General features: G+C 40.4%; 1 long non-coding RNA gene across 1 annotated transcript in view; it reads right to left on the reverse strand.

The window, feature by feature from the left end:
* Window positions 1–910: 910 nt before the first annotated feature.
* LOC129392037 (uncharacterized) overlaps window positions 911–22,677 on the reverse strand; it is a 56,934-nt gene continuing 35,167 nt past the window's right edge. The window contains exon 3 of the long non-coding RNA XR_008616987.1: window positions 911–1,237. This is a non-coding gene — a long non-coding RNA (uncharacterized lncRNA). The remainder of the gene's footprint in view (window positions 1,238–22,677) is intronic.

Below are 22,677 nucleotides of genomic sequence, written 5' to 3' on the forward strand. Positions count from 1 at the left end.
AAATATCGAGAATAGGCAAATTCATAGACACAGGAAGTAGATAAGAGGTTACCAGAGGCTGGTGGGGAGACGGATGTGGAAAGTTATTGCTTAATCGTTACAGTTTCTATTTGGAATAATGAAAAACTTTTGGAAATCGACAGTGGTGATGGTTGCACAACATTGTGAATGTGATTAACGTCACTGAATTGTACACTTAAAAATAGTGAAATTGGCAAATTTTACATTATTTATATTTTACCACAATATATATTTTTTTAAATTCAGGCAGATTCTATGCAATCTAGCTAGCCAGTTGAGACTCATGAGTTCTGGCACAAGGCTTTGTTCAGTAATTATCTTCCAAATAAAGAAAGACATGGTTTCCCCCACCCCCATGATATTCCGGAGTTTAGTGGAAAGAACACAATATTTCAATTCAGGTGGTTATTGCTCTTGCTATTTACTAGCTACATAACCTTGGGTAAATTAATCTCTCCATACCTCAGCTACCCCTTCCTCACTAATAATGCAGAGATAATTGTGGAACCTACCTCCTAGGATTATAGTGACGATTGTATGAGGTAATTTTTGTAAAGCTCTTCTCAAAGTGGTTGGCTCATTATCATTATAAGCTATTATTAACATTAGATAAACTAATAAGAATTAGTTGTTATAATCATTAGAAAAACTAGATAAAGAAAGATTTGCATTTTTGTTCTTAGCCTAATGATTTTTTTATTTACCTGACTTTGATTTTCTTCTTGGGAACTATAGATGCATCAAAATGGAGTTCATAATCAGTTTTTAAACATCTCAGTTTTATCTAATGATGTTACTGACTTGCTGAAAATCCTTTAATGATGCCCTGTGGCTTTAATAAGCCCCAAGTCCTATAGCACAGGCCTATTTTCACCTCTTCAGCCTTGTAGTGGACTCTGCGGCCTCCTCCTCATCGATTCTGTGCTTCCCAGCAGTCCTGCTTTCTGTCTTATAATCTCTGTGCTTCCAGAGAAGCTGAATCTTCCCTTGGCCCCAGAGAACAAACCTCTGCCCAGGCCACGCTACAGCAGGCTTTTCCTGTCTCCACAACGCTGTGCGTGGTCCAAAGCAGAGCAGGCGGCCTCCACTGCTCCAATTGGGGTGCATCTCAGGCCTCTTATTAGGAATTCTGTAACAAGTTTTTCTCTCTTCTGGATGGTGTAGAAGACAGATGTGAGGGCTGGAGCTGCTGCAGTCACTTCATTACCTTAGGATACTTAAGTCAACATGCAGGAGAGATTAGGGCCAAGAAAACTGGAGAGGAATAAAGAACTCTGATAAAGTAATGACTGGACACATCCACCTCTGGATTTTTCTGTTTACTGAACCAATAAATTTTCTTTATTATTGCAACCAGAAAGTCTTAGCTGGTTTAAAAACAAAAGAAGTCTCATGTTGCTCCACTGCTCCCTACCTCTTTCCAGACAAACTTATCTGGTTTCTGTTTCAGAACATAACTGAGCTTCTTCTTATCAAACTGTTCTCAGCAATACACTCTCTCCCTGGATTGTTTATTTGCCGTCCTGCCTCCTATCATTTTCTTATTCTGCTTGCTCTGGTTAATTCTCATTCACCCTGAATAGTTCAGCTCAAAAATTATTTCTCCAAGAAAGCCTTCACAGATCCTTCAGTCTAGATCAAGTTCTCCTATCATGGGCACCAATAACATTTTGTACTTCTCCTTTGCAAGACTTGCCACCATGATAAATAATTGTCTAATTCATCGATTGATGTCTAATCTGCCACATTTTACTATTTTGTTCACTACTGCTATATCTCTAGTGCTTAACATAAAGCCTTGTCCATAAAAATAACATTAAATAAATATTAGTTGAACAAATGACTAGCTCTTAGCTGTCAAGGCTAATTGTTAAGGCATTGGTGTAGACTACCCAATAAAAACAAAAACATTTTATAAACAAATCAGTAGTTGAGAAAAGAGGGGTTAAGATAAGAACAAGCTGCTGGTCTCTGTCTATGGATGAACAGCTACATTCAACAAATATTAGTTGGGCACAAAACAGAGACCGAGGTACAGAAGACATTAGCCCTGCCCACAGCAAGCTCTTTGCTGGACTTTAATTAGCTGGGCATAGAGAACACTGTTGCTGTGAAGGATTCCAAGTCACATCTATTACTCATTGCTTTGGTGCTTAGTTCGATCAGGGTCAAATCTACATTTAGCCTTTTAAAAAGTCTGGCTTTGGCACTGTCCTAAATAGCAGAAAAAGCATAGCTCTCAAGCCCTCCTTTCTGGCAGTTTCCTTTGACGACCTTTATTCTCTAAAGCTTAGGGACAAAGAGAAGCATGTTTGTTGCCTCCAAACCTATCCTCCCCAGGTATATGAAAACATTTTGTAGATCACAACCCATTGTCCACATTTAAGTTCTGCTATATCATCATCTGGCAGGCAGAGATGGCAAGAGCTTGGGAATGAGGCTGGATTCTAGCGGGAAGTCAAGATGAGCCAGAAGCCAGAATCAACTTTAGTTCCAAACCACACAGAACAGTGATGGCTCTGGTGTCTGAGTAAAGCCAGGCATTGATCCATCCAAACCCAAGCTTTGCCACTTAACTAGCTTTGTGACCTTGTGAATGCTACTTATGATTTTCGAGCCTCAGTTTTCTCGTCTATAAATCAGGGATAAAAATACCTAGCCTCATAGAATGAAATGAGGTAAAATACATGAAACACTTTGCACAAGTTCTGGCACATAGAAAACATTCCTTTTAACCTCTCATTATTTTTTAATCCACTAGGAAAAAGGTAGCAGATCAAAGTATGAACTTTTCCCCCAGCTTTTGTTTTGAGCTCCGGTTGTTTTGTTCAGTGATGATCTGTATTGACTCCATAAGCAGATGCTTCCTTGGAGATTTTAGCTATATTTTCCCCCTGGGCCCACTTTACCCTGAAACAACCACACGAAAGGTGAGACAGCTCAATGCCATTGCTTTACATCGTGGTAACAGCTTTGTTGACACGTCAGCCCTCCGTGTCAAAATATGACAACCATAATAAGCAAAATAAATTTCAAATATTTATTGGTTTTAAGTGTTATCATTTCCCTCTACTATCAGTGACATATCATGTCAAATGTGATCTATTTGAAGTATACTTGGAGCAAGATAATTAATGAATTGGATTTAGAAGCTGAGTATTTAACCTATTTTATGATGCAGTTTGATGAAAAATCCCCATATACAGACACAGTTCAATAGAAACTCCTGGCCACAAGTCTAGTTTACAATCCAAAGACATCCTTCCTACTGAGGCCCCGTGCCCACACAAAAGGGAAGGGAGAAGATCCAAGTATGCTCTTGAAATTGCTAACACCATCCTAGTGCACATCAACAATCAATCCAGCCTTCGTTAAAAAAAAAAAAAAAACCTAGGCGAATTGGGTTTAAGGTCATGTACTCTTCATTTCATACCAAGTCCATCATCATAACTTATCTTCTCTCAGCTGATAGTTTCTTGGGCAAGGATGAGGCTGCGCAGAGACAGTTTTTGCTCAGCCAAACTACTGCCCTCTGGGCCCCATCGGGGTGACATCATGATGTCATGAGCAAAAGCTTTAACGGTGACAAAATCCAGGTACTCCAGAAGATGAAATATCCAAAGCTATTCTGCACCAAAGAGTGGCCTTCAGCTCAACAGTGGAGAAAAGAAGCAGGAGGGAAAAAGGGAACTGAAGCGTCAGTGACAATTAGAGATTGCCTGACAGGGTCTATACTCAACGAGTTATAGAGGCAATTGCCCTAAAAATTTTGAAGCAGCCATTTGCTCAGTAACCTAGCCCGACCTGACACGCTAGCAGAGATTGCCATAAGCAGGGAATTTATGGTGTTGGAATGCCGGTTTAGCATAATTACCTCAGGCAACAGATTTAAACCCTTGGTTTTTTAAAAGTATGCAACAAAAACAAAAACAAAATGAGTTTATGCAGACTCAGTACCAATTGCAAGACGAGCCCTCTAAGTCTTTATCTCCAAAGACATGGCCCTCCTCCTTGCCTGTTTGTTTTCTCTCTTTGGATGAAGATTCACAGCATTAATCCATAATAACTGTATCTCACTCCATTACAGGTAGTTCAAGGCTGCTCCGCATAAATGATATGCATGGCTTTGTGTCTTCATCTTTAAAACCACCAGCTATCTTAGTTGCAGACATATGTTAGGTTTAATGCATCCCCTGCCATAAAAGTGTTGCTTAAGACTAATGAACAAACGAATGTTTGTTTAAACCTCTTTGTGAACATCAAACAAGCTTTCAACAGTTATTCATATATTTATTGTCAGATGTGAATCATCACTTAGGTGCTTTGCCCTGGACTATTACCAGCTAATGCTTGTAGTTTCACGGCATTAATTCACTTGCTGGGGGTTTTGTTGCGGCTTTTTTTCCCCCTCTTCCTTTCTGTCGGTGCCATCTCCAGAAAGGCTCTGGATGAAGTGTCCCATAATGTCCCCGGAGGAACTGACAACACTTGCGCCTCATATAGGCATGGTGTTCTCTTCACGAGGCCCACAGCCTCCAGGGACTGCCAGCCAGCGCTGTACTTCACCCAGCACCTGTCTGCTTTGGATGGCGACCTGAGGATCCCGCCACCCACAAGCAAAAGAACACAAGCAGGGCCTGTGTCCTGCCTTTGCCCCCGCCCCTGCTCACAAAGTAGCTTTTTTTTTCAGACTCAGCAGCACCTGAAAAGCTCCCACAAGATTTCCCCATTATATTAAATAACAGGTTTTAGAAGCTGGGAACTGTTATTCTAGTGTGGCTGGGTGTCATGAAGGTTGCACGTCCATGCTTGTTTAATTTTTCTTCCGCCATTAAGCAAACTAAATGCTCGGAGGTTTTTTTCTGTCTCAGTGGGGTCCACCCAGAATAGAAAAGAGAAATAAGTGTTCCAGGGTTGTGTAACTGGGTTTTTTTGTTGCTTCGATTATGAGGAAGGAATTTAAAATCCCTCCTAGTCAGTACTTAAAATATCAAAGTCATTGTTTAATGCCTTTGAGTCACTGTACAACTAATTCAATTGCACAGCGTAGTGCCTTTTCACGGTGTGTGAAACACAGATAGTACATAGAAGTGATTGCAAAGTTGAATAAACACCAAATTAGTTTTAGAAGTCTGCAACTTCCCGGTGGAGTCTTTCAAACTGAACTGCGCTATTGTCTGACAAAGTCGATGATCGCAAAAGGTTGCATTCCCTTCCACTTGTGTTGACATGAGGGGGTACCTGACACTGTGGTACCTGGAAGAGATGGCTGTCCTCCGGGAGGTGTGTGCACTGACGACTCAACATCACCTGACTACCTGTCCCTCAGGGACACATCACCACACGGCCCTCTGTGGGCAAGTAAGGGACAAGCAGGGCAGTGACAGAAAGACTACGGCCAAAGGAGAGACCCCAGGACAATTTTTAAAGCAATGTGATGTCAGTGTATACTGTGACTTGAGAGTTAAAAAACCAGAGTAAAGGCTCCCACCCTGCTGCTTCCTGGCCATAAGACCATGGTCAAGCCAACCTCACATTTCTGAGCCTCAGTATCCTTACCTGAGCCCACAGTCAATAATAACAACTATTGACTAACTCCCATGTGTGTTCCAATATCAAACAAAACAAGGAAGCCCATGTCCTCAGTGATGTTTATTAGCTGTTATAAACAATTATAGAAATCAAATAAAATCCAATGTTTATTGATTGTTAGGGTGTGTCAAACACCAAGCTAAGGGCAAGAGATACAACTGCACACAGACCACAGCTCTCATTCTCAATCATTCACCCAGCAAAGATTTTTGAGAACCTGATAAGCTCCAGGCACTGGTAATATAACAGATAAAAAATGAAATTTCTTTCTTTCTAAAGCTTGTATTCTGATAGGGGAAGATGGGCAAAAAAGCCAATAATCGGCTCACCCTTTTCAAGTCTTTGCTCATATATTCCTTTCTCAACAAAGCTACATGACCACCCTGTTTAAAATTTCAACCACCACCCAGTATCCATTCTCTTTTACCCTGCTGTGATGGTTCATTTTACGTGTCATCTTGACTGGGCCCTGAGTGGCCAGATATTTGTTCAAACATTATTCTGTGTGTGATGGTGTTTTGGGATGAGATTAACATTTGAGTCAGTAGACAGAGTAAAGCAGATTGCCCTTCCTAATGTAGGTGGTCCTCATCCAATCAGTTGAAGGTCTGAATGGAACAAAAAGCTGACCTTCCCTAGAATAAGAGGGACCTCTTCTGCCTGACCACCTTCAAACTGGGACATTAGTTTTGCCTGCCTTCAGACTTGAACTGAAACATTGGTTCTTCTTGGCTCATGAGCCTGTCAGCTTTCAGAGTGGAACTTATGCCATCAGCTCTCCTGGTTCTCAGACCTTCAGACTTGGACTGGATGTACACCATCCTGGGTCTCCCTCTTGCCAGCTGCAGATCTCCATAACCATGTGAGCCAATTTCTTATAACAAGTACTTATATACATCCTGTTCTCTGAAGAACTCTGACTAATATGTCTGCTCTATGTCTTTTCTCCATCACACATGTCTTTCCGACACTAAATAATTCATCTATTATATTTTTAGTTTATTATTTATTTCCACCAGTAGAATGTAAGTTTCACAAAGAACTTATTCATTGATACAAGGCTGGCACCTAGTAGGCACTCAATAAATAACTGTTGAAAGTTGAAACAAATATGTGTCAAGAGGAGATAAATACTATGAAGAAAAATTAAACCATGTAAAGGAAATAGATGGAACCAATGGCAGTTCTTTTTAGAGAAGGTGGTCATGTCCTGGTGGGACCAAGGGCACTGCTTCATGAATGACCATACTATTATTTATCTTTCAAATTCAAACTTTTTTCTTCTTCTTCTTCTTTTAATATAACTTTTTATGTGAAATCTTTGTAGATTCACATGGAGTTGTAAGTAATAATATGGAAAGATCCTATGTACCTCCTACCTGATTTTACCCATTAGTAATATCTTGCAAAACAATAGTACAATATCACAAATAAGTTATAGACATTGATGCAATCCACTAATCTTATTCAGGTTTTCCCAGTTTTACTTCCCTCACCCAGGCAATCACTAATCAGTCCTCCATTCGTATAGTTTTCCAAACTGGAGACTTTTGAAAGCAAAGGGGAACATATTAATAATTATGGCAGGGCAACTTTCAAATGAGGACTGTCTCCTGCAAAACCTGACAGACGGTCACCTATTTATTATAGTAGTAATATATAGTAACAACAATAGTGATAACAACTGCTAACAGTCATGGAATGCTTATAGCATGCCAGGCACTATCCTAAGCCCTGTCTATATTATCACTTTTAAAACTCAGAACAACCGTATGAGGCCAATACCTTTATTGTTCACATTTTACAGATGAGGAAACTGAGGCAGGGAGGCCTTAAGACACCTTCCCAGGGTCATGGGTCATACAGCTTTCAAAACCAAAAATCATAATGAGGTCTGTCTGGTTCCAGAATGTGCCTTTGAAACTCCAGCATATTAAACAAATAATTACAGAAATTAAGTTGTTAATTACAAGTGAGCAAAATGTTTTGAAGGAGAAATACGAAGTGCTACTGTAGCATAAAATGGGAATTGGAAAAATACTTACCTCATACAGAATTATCATGAGGATTAAAAAATACTAGTTGGAGTGTTTGTATACCAAAAAGAACCTTTAAAAAATGTTTAGCATTGTCAATCTGTATGCCAGAAGAAATGGCCTTAAGTGGCCATTCATCATCTTGAATTTCCAAAATTTTAAGAACAATCTCCTTAAAAGCACAGTAGCTTCCCATATATTCTCTGAGACACTGACACTGAACATTGGGTTTTAAACTTTAAAAAACTCTATACTTTCCAACAACAACTCAAAGGAAGTCCCACTCAGCCTGACACCATAAACTGTGCAGCATAGTTCACCCACAGAGGAAATTGTCTCTGAGTTCCCTCAACATGTGAGAGAATCCATCACTGAGGGATTGAGTCTTTCAGATTCAGAATCAAGTGGGATGTCCTAGAAGAAAAAAAAGAAAAAGAGGCCCACTTGTCAAAGAGGAATGGATCCAGGAGCAATTATGTCAAATTTTATCTCGTGTTTTCTCAAGAAGAGGAGCATTAAGCATCAGCTATCTTAGCACATACTTTAAAATAATTACTTGTAAAAAAATCCTTGATGTCTTAATGTGGTAGTGGGAAAACACAATCAAGAGTACAGCACTAGAATGAAATAATGCCATTTGCAGCAATATGGATGGACCTAGATATTATCATACTAAGTGAAGTAGGTCAGACAGAAAAAGACAAATACCATATGATATCACTTATATGTGGAATCTAAAAATGATACAAATGAACTTATTTACAAAGCAGAAATAGATTCACAGACATAGAAAACAAATTTATGGTTGCCAAAGGGGATGGAGGGAAGATAAATTAGGAGTTTTGGATTAACATATATACACTACTATATAAAAAATAGGTAAACAACAAGTACCTACTGTACAGCACAGGCAACTATACTCAATATCTTGTAATAACCTACAATGGGAAAGGATCTGAAAAAGAATATATATATATATATATGTAGGTATAACTGATTCACTTTGCTGTATACTTGAAACTAACACAACATTGTGAATCAATTATACCTCAATTAAAAAATTAAAAAAAGAGTATAGCACTTGGGCTAAGTTAGAATATTGAAGACAGAATCTCTTGATAGAGCTCTCAGATGTTCCTGTTCTAAACTTCTTTTTTTAAATCAATTTTTTTTTTTTTTTTTTTTTTTTTTGTGGTATGCGGGCCTCCCTCTGCTGTGGCCTCTCCCCTTGCGGAGCACAGGCTCCGGACGCGCAGGCTCAGCGGCCATGGCTCACGGGCCCAGCCGCTCCGCGGCATGTGGGATCCTCCCAGACCGGGGCGCGAACCCGGTTCCCCTGCATCGGCAGGCGGACGCGCAACCACTGCGCCACCAGGGAAGCCCTATTTATTTATTTTTTTGGCCACTTTGGGTCTTCATTGCTGCGCACAGGCTTTCTCTAGTTGCAGCGAGCGGGGGCTACCCTTCATTACGGTGCGCAGGCTTGTCATTGCAGTGGCTTCTCTTATTGCGGATCACGGGCTCTAGGCGCATGGGCTTCAGTAGTTGCAGCACGCAGTCTCAGTAGTTGCGGCTTGTGGGCCCAGTAGTTGTGGCTTGCAGGCTCTAGAGTGCAGGCTTAGTAGTTGTGGTGCACGGGCTTAATTACTCCGCAGCATGTGGGATCTTCCCGGACCAGGGATCGAACCCATGTCCTCTGCATTGGCAGGCGGATTCTTAACCACTGTGTCACCAGGGAAGTCCCTATTCTAAACTTCTGGATTTGCTGAGATCTGATCCTGCACCCACTGATGGAAAGTCAGAATGATGGAATCCTCCAGAAGGAGAAGATCACAAGCCTGAACAAGTCAGCTGCCATAGGTAGGGGTCAGTGGGGGTGAGGGAAAGGGACAAAAGTTGGTTAAGAGGTCCATCAACTCAGCACTGAATTGAATGTTGGGTTGGAGCCAAAAGACTGAGTTTGAGTCTAAGCTCTAATACTGCTGTGTGGTCCCAAGCAAAGTCCCCAATCCCAGTTTCCTCATCATAAGGATGAAAGTACTTAATGGACAAAGTTGCAGGGGAATTAAATGAGAAAGTATGCTCTGTATATACTCTCAAATTTTATATAAATAAAGGCATTCTTTCTATTTGAGAAACTGAAGAGAAGGACACACTGAACAGGAGAAATAGAAGAGAGGATAAAAGGGTGAAGGAGCCCCTGGAGGGATTCCTAAAGGAAGGGCTTATGCAGGAGCTGTGGGCCCTTTCAAGCACTCTGCTTGGAAAATTGCATCCTGAGAAATCTCTGCACCCCATTTTTTCTTACCGGAAGGATTTTGATCCTGTCTTATTACCTCATTCTCCAGGCTGGAAAGCTTTTTTTCTCTTTTTCTGCTTCTACTCCAGAAGACAATATGCAGTGGACAAAAGGTGGGTCATTGTCCCTTTAGCAAGGTCTCTGTTCAAATATCACCTTCCCAGAAGGGCCTTGGTTCATTTTAAATGGATCACACTCTCTAAAATAACAGCCTCTCCATACACGGTCTAACTCTTACCCTGCCTTTTTTTGCCTCCAAAGCTCTTATCACTCCCTGACATGATTTTGCATGTTGATTTGTTTGTTTATTGCACGTTCCTGCACCAAAGTGAAAGCGCCATGGGGGCAGAAAGACCTTGTCTGTTTTATCCCCAATGCCTAAGAGTGTGTGGGACACACTAGGTGCTCCATAGATATGTTTTAAATAAATGGAGGAATGAATTCCATTCTTGGCTTTTTTCTATTGACATTCTCCCTTCTTAGCTGCCTTGGGCAACTCTGAAGTTTCTTTTGCTACTTTGCACACTGTTTATTGTCTTTCTCTGTTATTTCATTTGAATTTTTTCCTTACTTAGTTTGGGTTCCCCCAAAAGTAGAGCCTGACTCAATGGCTTTGGTGCTAGCAGTCAGCTTGGAAGGTGATCCCAGGAGTGGAGGGAGCAGGGTGGCAGGGGAGGGGGCGTGGAGGAGGAGTGAGGTTGAGGCGAGGAATGAGGAAGAGCCATTTCTAGGTCACTGATGTGGACAGTGAACACTCAATTCTGCCTGGATTTCCTGAGAGATACACAGAATACCTCCCAGAATACAGAGGATGGAACATCAATCCACCAAAACTGAAGAGTCTGGGAAAAAGTTTAGTCCTTGCCATTGAGAAAACTTTACTCTGTGTGAAAATGAAAACATGAAATGCTTATGACCTATTTATTGTACCAAAGGGAATTAAATTTTATTGAGTGCCAGACATGACCTAGGCACTGTGCTAGGCGATTTATATAAACTATCTTATTTCATTACGGCAACAAGAGCTGCCACGTATTGGTTTCTACCATTTAGTTAGGTTCTTCGCATACATGATCTTACTAATTCCCACAATAAGGGTTTTTAATCTCTATTTAAGAGAGGAGAAAAGTGAGACTTTAGATAAAAGAAATCATTTGCCCTAGACCACACCACCAATAAATGGCAGGTCTCTGTGACTCTATTGCTTGTCCTGTAGAGAAACAATTGTAGAGAAAATCAAGAGGAATGTACCTTTGAGTGAGTGACTGGGACACAGACATAAAAAACTATCAGGATGCAGAGATGGGAAAGATTGTTGTGAGCTAGACTTCATTTTAACAAGATTTCATTAAGAAGGTGGATCTTGGTTAAATTTTTTTAAAGGTATGAGAGGAGGAGAAGTGGAGAGGAGAAGGGGATGACAAGCCCAAGAAGACAGCTGGAGAGAAAGGCATGGAGACTGGGTAACTGGCTTCATGAACCTGGAATCCTTGGTCATCAAACAGCTCACCCCACATTATCTTTCATAAATAAGTAGCATGTCATGGAATTATGGAACATGAAATGTGGATTTAAAACATGATCTAAGTCAAATGAAAAAGAAGAAAAAAACTACAACTAAGAACAAAATCCAGATTGCAGTGATGATTCTGAGGCCCTTGAACCTTAGAAACTCTTTAATTTTTCAAAGTGTATTTGAAAAGACATATATTCTGTTTTTGCAGCCTGACAACAGTGGAATGCTAATAACATTTAATTTCCTTGACTTCTAACCTTCTTAACCTGCTGTGCTGTGGGAACAGCACAGTAAATCAAAATACGCTGAATTGTATGGGGAACATGTGTACTGAGCCATTCCAAACTGCCTGGCGATTTTTAAAAACACCACTCACAATGGTATTTATGCTGTTTTTATTTTTCATACGTCTTTCTTCTCACTCCTGCCACAACTGGTTAGCATAGGTGTCAAAAACAACACACAATAAAGAAGAAAGCAGAAAAGAAACTCAGAGAAAATGTTGAGGGAGCCCAAAATATCCCTGACATCCCTCCCGACCCCAACAGTTCTAAATATTCTTCCATTTTCAATAAAAAAAAAACTGGGATATCGCCTTGAGTCTACTAAATCACTGGCAAATTAAGAACCTGTTTTTAATAACATTTAACTTGTAAATAATGCATTAATTGACTAGTCTGAATGTTAGCTTGAGCATTCAAAACTCTGCTACTAAATTTGTAATGAAAGAAATGTGCTGTAACAGTAGGCTATATGGTGAACATAACAGATTAAATATGACAGTTGATATTTGTGAAAATGGGGTTATAATTACAGGACACCTGCAGCTGTTTTCCAACCAAAACAACAGAAATTAAACATGCATAAAGTGTGTGCGTGTGTGTCACATTTTCTGGTGGCGCGTTTCTTTTGTTCTCCTGGAGTCTTGTATTGGGTTTTTTCCCTATCTTTTTGTCAGGTCGTACGTCTAAGCAAGCAACAAGTAGCTGTTTGTGGATACACTTTACTGGATCTCTAAATGATACATCCCGGGGAGGAAAGAAAAAGAACATGAACCTTTTTTTCCTAAGAGTTAGGAGTTACTAAAAAAACATGACTGATGGCCCAGCATATTTATAATACTCAGAATTAGAGGAAACCACATGAAAAGGAACCAGCAGTCCCCTCAGTCTTGCTTGCCTTGCCCCCAACTATCTAGTAGGATCTCTGAGATGGAAACGTGAAGAATGTGGCACCCTGCCAGTTATACATGATTAAAAATGTATGTAGATGAGATGGGGTAGAGAAGTTGCTGGAAGTGGGGATTAAATTGATTATCGGCAATGGCTAATAATTAACGAAGTGCTTCAGTTACATTAATTCGTCTTTTCATTCATTCAACAAACATAGATAAGTACCTTACGTGCCTACACTAAGCTGAGTCCTGAGACACAATGAAGAGAAAGAGCAGCCATGAAAGTCAGGGAAAGGGATGAAATAAGAAGCAAATCTTGGCCCATCCTGTCACATGCACCAGGGAAGTTAAGTCAGATAAAGACAGGAAAGCTTCTATTGAATTTGTCAATCAAAGGTCATCAGTGACCTTGGCAAAAATAGTTGTAGTGGAGTATGAGGGACAGAAACCAGATTACCGTGTGTTACACAAGTAAGAGGCAGAACATGGAGAAAGTGGGTGTAGACTGCTTTTTTCAGAAGTCTGACCATGAAAGGCTAGAGAAAGAGGGTAAGAGGGAAAGAGAGAGAGAGAGAAAAAATGTATGAAAAGCCAGTTTTCTAGTTGCATATGCCCAGTAGTGGTCACGGCCATTGCGCACAGAGGATCCTGGCGTGTTAACATTCACGTGTGCATCTCAGTTAAACTTTTTTTTTTTTTGCTATCAGAAGTTGAAATTCTCTTCTGAATTAAAATTCTCATTTCATATGCTAATTAGCCTTCATTTTACAAAGGATTGTATTAAAGCTTTGGATACACATTCAACTCTATTACATATTATCAATGAGTTGCCATTAACTTGATCAATAATCTGCATTTTTCTGTATGAAAATTTTCACAATTTACTATCTCATTCTAACTGGGTTACAGTGAACCATATATAATTGCCACACTTGTGGGTCAAAAATCACTGAATATTGGCAGTTTCATGTGGTTCAACCTAACAGTAGATTGGGGACTACAGAGGTCATAGTATTTGAATATCATTTTGAATGAGACATAAGGTGAGAAAAAAGAAACAAAGAGGAAAGCTGGGACAAAGGGTGAGTGAGCAAAAAAAAAACAAAAAAAAAATAGTAATCTTTTTGTCTGGGTTAGGTGTGTGTTCCCAAGGGAAATAATTTTGGGGCATGTAGCTTGATAGTAATAATAGCACTTTTAAGGAGTACGGATGGCTCAGGGGATCAATTGGGATTTAGGGAGTGGGGATTTTACCTGCAAGCTGTCCAATTTAGTCAGACTAACTTGCAATTTTACACAGTTAAACATCTTAACGGATCTGAGACCAACAGACCAAAGAAAAACACTCTTACAATTGGATGTCTGGGTAACTCTTGGCAAGTCTTTTATCCTCATTGTAATGTGATTGCTCCATCTTGAAGATGAAGGCATGGGTTACTTTCTCAGTCTCAATCTCATGTGAGAGTCCAGAATTCTAAGTCAGAGTTAAGACAGTCCCGGTGCAGTCAGCAAGGGAAAGTAATTTTTTCCAAACTGTTTGCACTAAAAATAAACCTAAGATAGTCTCAGGGGACAGCTATCCAGTCCCCTTCATGGACAGTATAGTCACTGTGATGGGAGATTGAGATGGACTAGGAAAAAAAACTAAAACCTAAAGAAAGACAAACACCCTAACGAGGGCACCAGTGGTGAGTTGCTGGGAAGTGAGCTACCACTGGGAATGTATTACCTGAGTGTTTTCTCCAGAGAAGGGTCATTGGACAAATCTTCAAGGAGAAATTCCCACAGAAGTTCACTATTTGGGCTCTAGCTAAGTTCTTGGAATGTCCTTTGTCAGCTGTCAGAGTCACATACTCATAAACAAAGAGGAAAAGACTCACTAACATTAAACTAAAGAACAAAGAACACCAGATCCTGGTTCCTTCTGTGTTAACAGAGAAAACATGAAACTGTTTAAACCAACGTACCAGGGGTCCATGTCACCCTTGATACCTTCATGATTGGTCTCAAGTTTCTCACCACTGTGAGGCCAGGGCTAGGCAATCCATCAGAACAACTCACTGCTCCTTGCAGGGCACCATACTCGGCATGGGAAGTCTTGAGTCATAGGCCTTGGTTATACAGCATCTTAAAGAAATATCCTAGTTCTCCATCAAACTATAAAATTCCTCCTTCTACACAGGGAAGGCGTATGGAATTCTCTACCATATCTGGATTTTTATTTTACTGAGTTATAGGCAGAGCTCTTTCCTCTATTATATTAGACTTATATTATTATAAAATTGGTCATGGAACTTAAGAAGGTCTCAAAAGCCAGGTCTGGATGGGGTTCTCTCTTTCAGTTTATAAGATGTATTTTGTAACACTTGACATAGTTGCTTTTAATATTATAATATAATACCTATAATGAATGTGATGAAATACATAACCTGCCTCCCTAAAGGTAAGATATTTCCTAAATCCTAAAGTTAAATAATCTAAACCACAGGGCCAGACATGAAATTACTGCCAGAAATTCATACCAAGTGTCTAACCACCCTGATGTTACTCCTGGGAGCTAAATGCCAATTGTGTTTGGAAAGAAGTAATTTGACCCATTGTGTTGCTTGAGGAGGAGTTCTTCTGCCACACATGGAAAAGGTTGTGGCTAATTATATGATTGTTTCAAGTTATTTGTTCCTCCCTAAAAGAAACGTATACTTCCCCTTTCCCACTGACATCAAGCTTGGCCATGTGACTTGCTTTGGCCAATGAAATGCGAGCAAACGTGCAGAAGCTTTGAGAGCCATCATGTGGTTCCACCTTGCTCTTCTTCCTCAATCTGGAGAAGAGCATGACCTAAAGTATGGACTCCTCCTTCAGCTTCAGTTCCAGAATGAATATATGTGGTACAGAGCTGTAACTGGCCTATAGCCAACACATAACAAGAGAGGGAAATAAATCCTGATTGTTGTAAGCCACTGAGAACTGGGAATTATTTGTTACCTGCAAATAACATAGAAAAAGCTGACCAATATAAAGGTAAAACAAATCCATCAGCTACAGGAAGCGGCTCTGCTCCCTGAAACCCACACATAACCAATCTAGCTGTATCTCCGCACAAATAAGGATGGGGGTCATGAGGGAGAGTAATGAAGAAGGAAGTTAAGGAAAGAAATACCAGGGCACTATTGGTGGTGTTCTAGAAGTGGTTATGTTCTGTCAGCTGCATCTTAGGACATTTATTTACTTCCAGGTTTTATCTCCTCTCCTCTCAGTTGGCACTCCCAGGAATATATTACTGTGAGAACATCTCTCTGCCAAGGACCAACCATATATGACTCCAGGAGACCAACGTGTTCTATATTCACCTCATATGTGTTCTTAATATCCTCCAGTGATTATACTGTACTACATTTTCGTAGTCCAATAATTCTCCCTCCCTAGACAACTGTTTTACACATACTCCTCTCTCTTCAAACCTCTAAACACTTTTATCATCCTCTCTCCTTCCTAGTTTACTGAGAGAATGACAGCACTCAAGAGAATTTCACTCAGCTGCCACCACCACATCTGCCTCCCTACCTGCATCTGTGTCCATCTACTCAACCTTCCCTCCTAGCCATACTCCTAGTCAAGACCAAACCTTCACTTGCTACTAGAGCCTATCCCATTCACTCACTAAAAGACATCGATCCAGCAATTTTCTCTTCTCTCTTCTGTATTACCAATTTTTCTTTCTGTTTGATCACTCTCTTCAACATTGAAGCATTGAAATGACATATGTTATTTTCTCATATCTTCTTTAAAAACTCTTTATTACAATTCTCCTCTAGCTATTCCCCTTTCTTTTTAGAGCAAAACTCTTTGAAAGAGTGTCTATACCCTCTGTCTCCAATTTCTCTACTCCTATTCTCTCCTGAACCTACTCCAATCCAAGATTTTACCTACAACTCTCTGCAGACATGGCTCTTATCAAGGTCCTAAAGACCTCTGCTTTGCTAAGGCAGTGATCATTTCTCAGTCCTCATCTTACTCAGCCAATCATTAGCATTGGACACAATCACTGTCTGCTCTTTGAAACACTGTTTCTTCATTGGGCTTCCAAGACTCTCTGCTTACCTGGTTTTATTCCTACTTCTCTGGTCACTCTTCTTTGTTTACCCTTGATGTTTCTCCTCATCTCTGCATCAGAGTCCCCAGGCTTGGTCCTTGGACCCTGTCTGTTTTCTGTCTGTGCTTACTCTAGTGAGAAACTGATCCAATCTCATGGATCTAAGCACTTATACTTCCAACCTTTCTCTGTCCCCTGAAATCCACACTCATGTATCCATGACACATGACATAGCTACTAGGGAACTAACAGTTGACATGTTTAAAACTCCTAATAGCCCCACCACCACCATCTAAACTGTTCCTCTCACAATCTTTGCCATCTCAGCAATTGGCAACTCAGTTCAAGTCAAAGCTCCTTGAACTTTCCTTGACTCCTATTTTCTCATAACCCACATCCTAACCATCCAGTAAATCCTGTTCATTCTACCTTCAAAATATATCCAGAATCCCACTACTTCCCATAGCTTCTACTGCCACCATTCTAGTCTGAGTCACCATCATTTCTTGCCTGGATTAGTGCAGTAGCCTCTTAACTGTTCCTCCTTTTTCTGTCTTGATCTTTTGTTTTTACTCTGTTCTTTACATAGCAATAAAGGTATTTCATTTAAACATGCCAGACGGCACTTTCTACTCAACATCTTCCCAGAGTCTTTCTTCTGATCTCCCCTCTCACTTCCCTCTTCTTCATTTAACTCCATTCCAGCTGTATCGGCGTCCTTGCTATTATTTGAACATATCAGGCAACCTTCCATCTCAGCACCTCTGCACTTGCTGTTCCCTCTGCCTGGAATGCTCTTCTGAGTATTTTCATTGTGTCTGTGAAATAGGAAGCAAAGTCACCACAACTCATCTGCTGACTTCCTTCAGAACTTTACTGGGTGAGGTCTCCCCTGGCCACCCTATCTGATGCTGCAAACCCCATCCAGAGTGATCAACCCTGATTCTCCACTTATTCTTCTTCTAAGCACTTATGATTATCTAACGGACCTAATATTTTACTTACTTATTTTGTTTATTGCCTGTATCCCCCAACGGAGAACATAAGCTCCATGAGCGCAAGGATGTTTTAACTACTGTACTCTAAATACCTAGGATAGGGCCTGGCACATAGGAGGCTCAAAAAGCATTTGTTGAAAGAATAAATAAAATATTTTTTTCAAATTACCTTCTTGATGGCTGGGTTCAATATTATTTTTTTTGTCCTGACTTCCCTCCTTGTCTGCTGATTTGTTTTTTGGTATTTAGGGCTATTCTACTACTTGTAATTTTCCAGGTCAAAATTCCACATATCCTGTCTTTTCTTCGTTTCTTTTCTTTTTCTAAACCTATCTTCCAGTCTGCAACTTCACTTCCTTGATAGATGGGTGTATTTATGTGTATTTAGTGGTTTATCACCTTTTCTTAGAGTGATAAGAGAATGTCAAAGTTGAGATGAATTTTAGAGTTCACCTCGTTCCACCTTCTCATTTGACACAAATGGAAACCTTGGTATGGAAGAGGGAAGAAACCTTCAAGATTACACACCTAGTTCCTAGTTAATAGCATAGCAGGACCACCCACTTTCCTCCTACAATACCAACCACCTCATCTTCCTTCTGGTTTCTGTAAGTAAAACCAGCTTCTGTTAACTCTTCTGCCTCTTTTATTTTTTCTCTCCTCTTAGTTATATCACTTTGATATCATCATAAATCTGCTTTTATCTCATTTTGCAAGAATATTTGTATAAAATGAAAAGGGAAGATTTCCATAGAATTTAAACAAAACCCCTACAGACTCGACTAAAGTTTTCGTTAGACTCTTTTAAGATGTATTATGTATAAATATGCGAAAGATGTGTTAGAGTTTAAACTCCAGAACACAAATGTTTCAGAAAACATGATTAAGATGTTAATAATAGCATCTACCTCAAAGGGGCATTACAAAGATTCAATGGGAAAATGTACATTGTCTGGCACATGGGGAAGACAGAAAAAACATACACTATGGCATGGAATTATGCGTTTAAAGTGTGAGTGTTGTGTGTGTACCAGAGTTCCTTTGTGGCCCTGTTCTACACAATATCAAAAAAAATTTGGTGAATTTGTAAGGGTCCAATTAGTTATAATAATTTATTATTCTACTTCCTAGAGTACTTTTTTGCATACTGATTTCTTTTTCTAAACAGACACAACATCTCTTTAAGTTGGTGGATGCCAACAGTTATCATCATCTCCATTTGTCTGATGGAAACTGAAACTGAAACTCAGCTCAAACATAGCTAAGTAATGGAAGAGATGGAAGCAGAACCTTGAACACCTAATTCCTAATCCTGAGTTAGTCTATTGAGTCAGTCTGCACTATAAGTATGAGTAAATAATTTAAAATAAAAAACTAAACGTTATTTTTCTGTACTACTAAAAATTTGGACATTTCTCTCATGGAGAGATTGACTCTATATTCCATGCCTTTGAATCTGTGACTGTTTGGCCAATAGAATACAGATGTGAAGCTGGGCTGGATTTCAGGCCTAGACCTTAAGAAACTGGCAACTCTCACTCCCTGTCTCTGGGAACCCTGGGTCAGTATGTAAGAAGTCCTACTGCCCTGAAGCCACAATACTAGAGAAACAATGCAGTCAACACTCCAGCCAACAGTCCAAGCTGAGCCCCACCTTCCAGGCAAAACTGCTATGGTGATAGTCCTGTGAATGAAGCCATCCTGAACCCTCCAGACAAGCCCATTCACCTGCTGAAGACCACTGAGCAACCTTACCCAATTCAGCATGGAGCTGAAGTATCACTGAACTGAGCCATGCCTGAATTCCTGTGCAATAAAATCCTGATATAATAAAAATGGTCGTTATGTTTAGCTACTGAGTCTTGGGGTAATCTATTATGCAACAACAGATAATGAGCAGAATTTGATATCTGCTGCCATAACAATAACTGAAACCATGTAGCAGTGGTTTGGGAACCAGATGATGGGCAGAACTGGAACGACCTTGAGGACACTGTTAGTGAAAGCTGGGAGGACCGGAAGGAGACTGCTGGTGAATACTTAGAAGAGAGTGCAGTGATTGCTATTGGAAGCGGGAGAAAAAGTTGACCCTAGCAGAAAGTCTGGCAGTGCTGTTACCTGTGGCAACGTACACAATAAAAAATAGACCTAATGAACTGAACTGGCTTGGATTTGGATTTCCAGAAGGAATGCCAAATGATTTATTTTAGCCATGTGATATGATATGGATAGAGAAAGGTAAGGTTAAAAAAATAAGTACTGTTTAATTATTATAATTAAATAATTATTTATATTATTTTATGGTATTACTGCATAATTCCTAGGAAGCAGGACTGAGAATTAATCAGTCCAATGCCAGTGTGTGGCCAGTAAGATTTAAGAAGTGTTATAGACTAGGGACTGCTCTGTGCTTTCCATTCTCTCCATTTTTGAATAGGAATGCCTACTGCCTGTGTCTGACCTCCGTCTCAATAGTGTATGCTGGGGGAAATAACCTGTTCCTTTAATTCACAGGTTTTCAGACGGAGAGGACCCATACTCCTAGAAACAGACCTGAAGAGTCTTATTCATGCCTGTACCTGATTTGGATGACAAGATCCTGGATCTTAAGCCTGGTCTTGATGGTGCCTGGGTCCTGATATTGTCATGAGATGAGAAGTTTGGGGTCCTTCCGAGAGAGTGAAGGTATTTTTGCATTGGGAAGGAGTATGAAAAATCAGTGATCAAAGAATATACTGTGACAGATTAAACATTGCCACAAATTATCTGATATCTCTTCCATGGAGAGCTAGAGTATATATTCCCTCCCCTTGGATCTGGGTGAGCTCCGTGATTTGCTTTGATCAACAGAATATGGTAGAAGTGATGCTGTGCCAGTTGTTGGACCCAGGCTTAAACTACTGACAACCTCCACTTACATTCTCTTGGAACACTGTCTCTGGGAGCCCTGAGCCCTCGACTACCCTGATGCTATGTTGGAGAGACTCATGTGTAAGCACTCTAGTTGACAGTCCCAGCCAAGATCAGGCTTCCAGCCTAGACACTAAATTTGTGAATGAAGCCATCTTAGAATCTCCAGACCAGCTCATCTGCCAGCTGAGTATCCCAAGTGATCTCGGTTGACTCCAAGTGGAACAGAAGGAACACCCAGCAGAGCCCTATTCAAACTATTAACCAAAAATATAGTGAGGGGCTTCCCTGGTGGCGCAGTGGTTGCGCGTCCGCCTGCCGATGCAGGGGAACTGGGTTCGTGCCCCGGTCTGGGAGGATCCCACGTGCCGCGGAGCGGCTGGGCCCGCGAGCCATGGCCACTGAGCCTGCGCGTCCGGAGCCTGTGCTCCGCAACGGGAGAGGCCACAACAGAGGGAGGCCCGCATACCACAAAAAAAAAAAAAAAAAAAATATATATATATAGTGAAATATAATAACATAGTGTTCTAAGCCACTGCGTTTGGGGGTAATTTATTACATAGCAAGTGATAACCAGAACACTAACTATTCATACAATAAGTAAATACATGTAGGCATATTTTTCACAATAGATTATACGCCCTAAAGTGGTGATGAGTTGACTTTTTGTAAAGGTAATTACGTTTCAAATGTGCTAAGGATGATTTGTATTTTTCTTATCCATAAAGCATGCAGATAACAGTCACTATCGCACTTAGTTCACAGGAATGTTGAGAGAAGCAAATGAGATAATGTATATCTCATCTGCAAAGCCTTCCCCACTATGTAAATGTAGGACATTATTATTACTTTTTAAAGGCATATTTGAATAAAGTGAAGGGTTCCTTTGCAATTCAAATAATCATCCAGTTTTTATCAATTTTGTAAGTTCAGCTCATCACAGGCCTGATTTTTCTATATACCCAGGTATTTATAGGCATGTAAAATTGCTGTTCTATAAATGTAGACTTTATTCAGTACTGCATTAAAGCCATGCTTGCTCATAAAAATGTAAAGATATCTTTTAGTACAATGTTGACCTGTAGCAGACATATTTTAACTCAGATAAGTAAAGCACAACTGGTATTAGTTCATTCAATCAAACATACAACTCTTGGGAGAGGTGGGAGATGCAGGTAATAAGTAGCTTGAGATAGAATTTCTACCCCTGGGTTGTGGTTCTGCCTCCTCTTGGCACTTAACGAGGGGCACGGTGTGCATGAAGGAGAGAGAGAAAGGAGCATTCAAATACTTTCTTCCATGACAAAGAACAAAGTGCTCTGAAGGCCTACAAGTAGACCCATGCATTGCTTCTGTTAGGAAAGCTGAGACTGTGAGAAATTTGTCAAACTTTGGGTTACTGAACTCAGATATAGTAAGTGATATTTCATGCTTTTAATGACAGTTTTTCCCCCTCAGAAAGCTAAAATATATATAAACGGTCTTTAAAAGGTCATTCCTTAGATTTAGTATCAAAAAAAGGAGCTAAAAGCATGTAAACACATACCACACACACACAATTGTCCATTAGTTTCACTAGCAGCGTCTGCTTTTACACCTTTCATTTGAATGAACAATACACAATGAATTGCCCAATCCCTCAGCTATCACACCACATGACATTCCACTATCAACCCCTCATTAGTGCTGGGCCCCTTTCTGCAGAGCAGTCAGAATGCCATAAAACTGAGTACTTCTTCTTAAGCATGCTAGTCAAGCACATCACAAGTGACTGGTAAGGTGCTCTTCAGATATTGGTGCATCTTCCCCTTCAACCTATGACATTTCAGAGATTTCTGGAGCTGTAGAACTTGAGAGGGTCTGCTCCCTGTTAAAGGAAAGACCGGGTTTCCCCGGTGGCGCAGTGGTTGAGAGTCTGCCTGCCGATGCAGGGGACGCGGGTTCTTTCCCCGGTCAGGGAAGATCCCACATGCCGCGGAGCGGCTGGGCCCGTGAGCCATGGCCGCTGAGCCTGCCCGTCCGGAGCCTGTGCTCCGCA

This window comes from Physeter macrocephalus, chromosome 4 (genome assembly GCF_002837175.3).
Source record: "Physeter macrocephalus isolate SW-GA chromosome 4, ASM283717v5, whole genome shotgun sequence".
NCBI lineage: Eukaryota > Metazoa > Chordata > Mammalia > Artiodactyla > Physeteridae > Physeter > Physeter macrocephalus.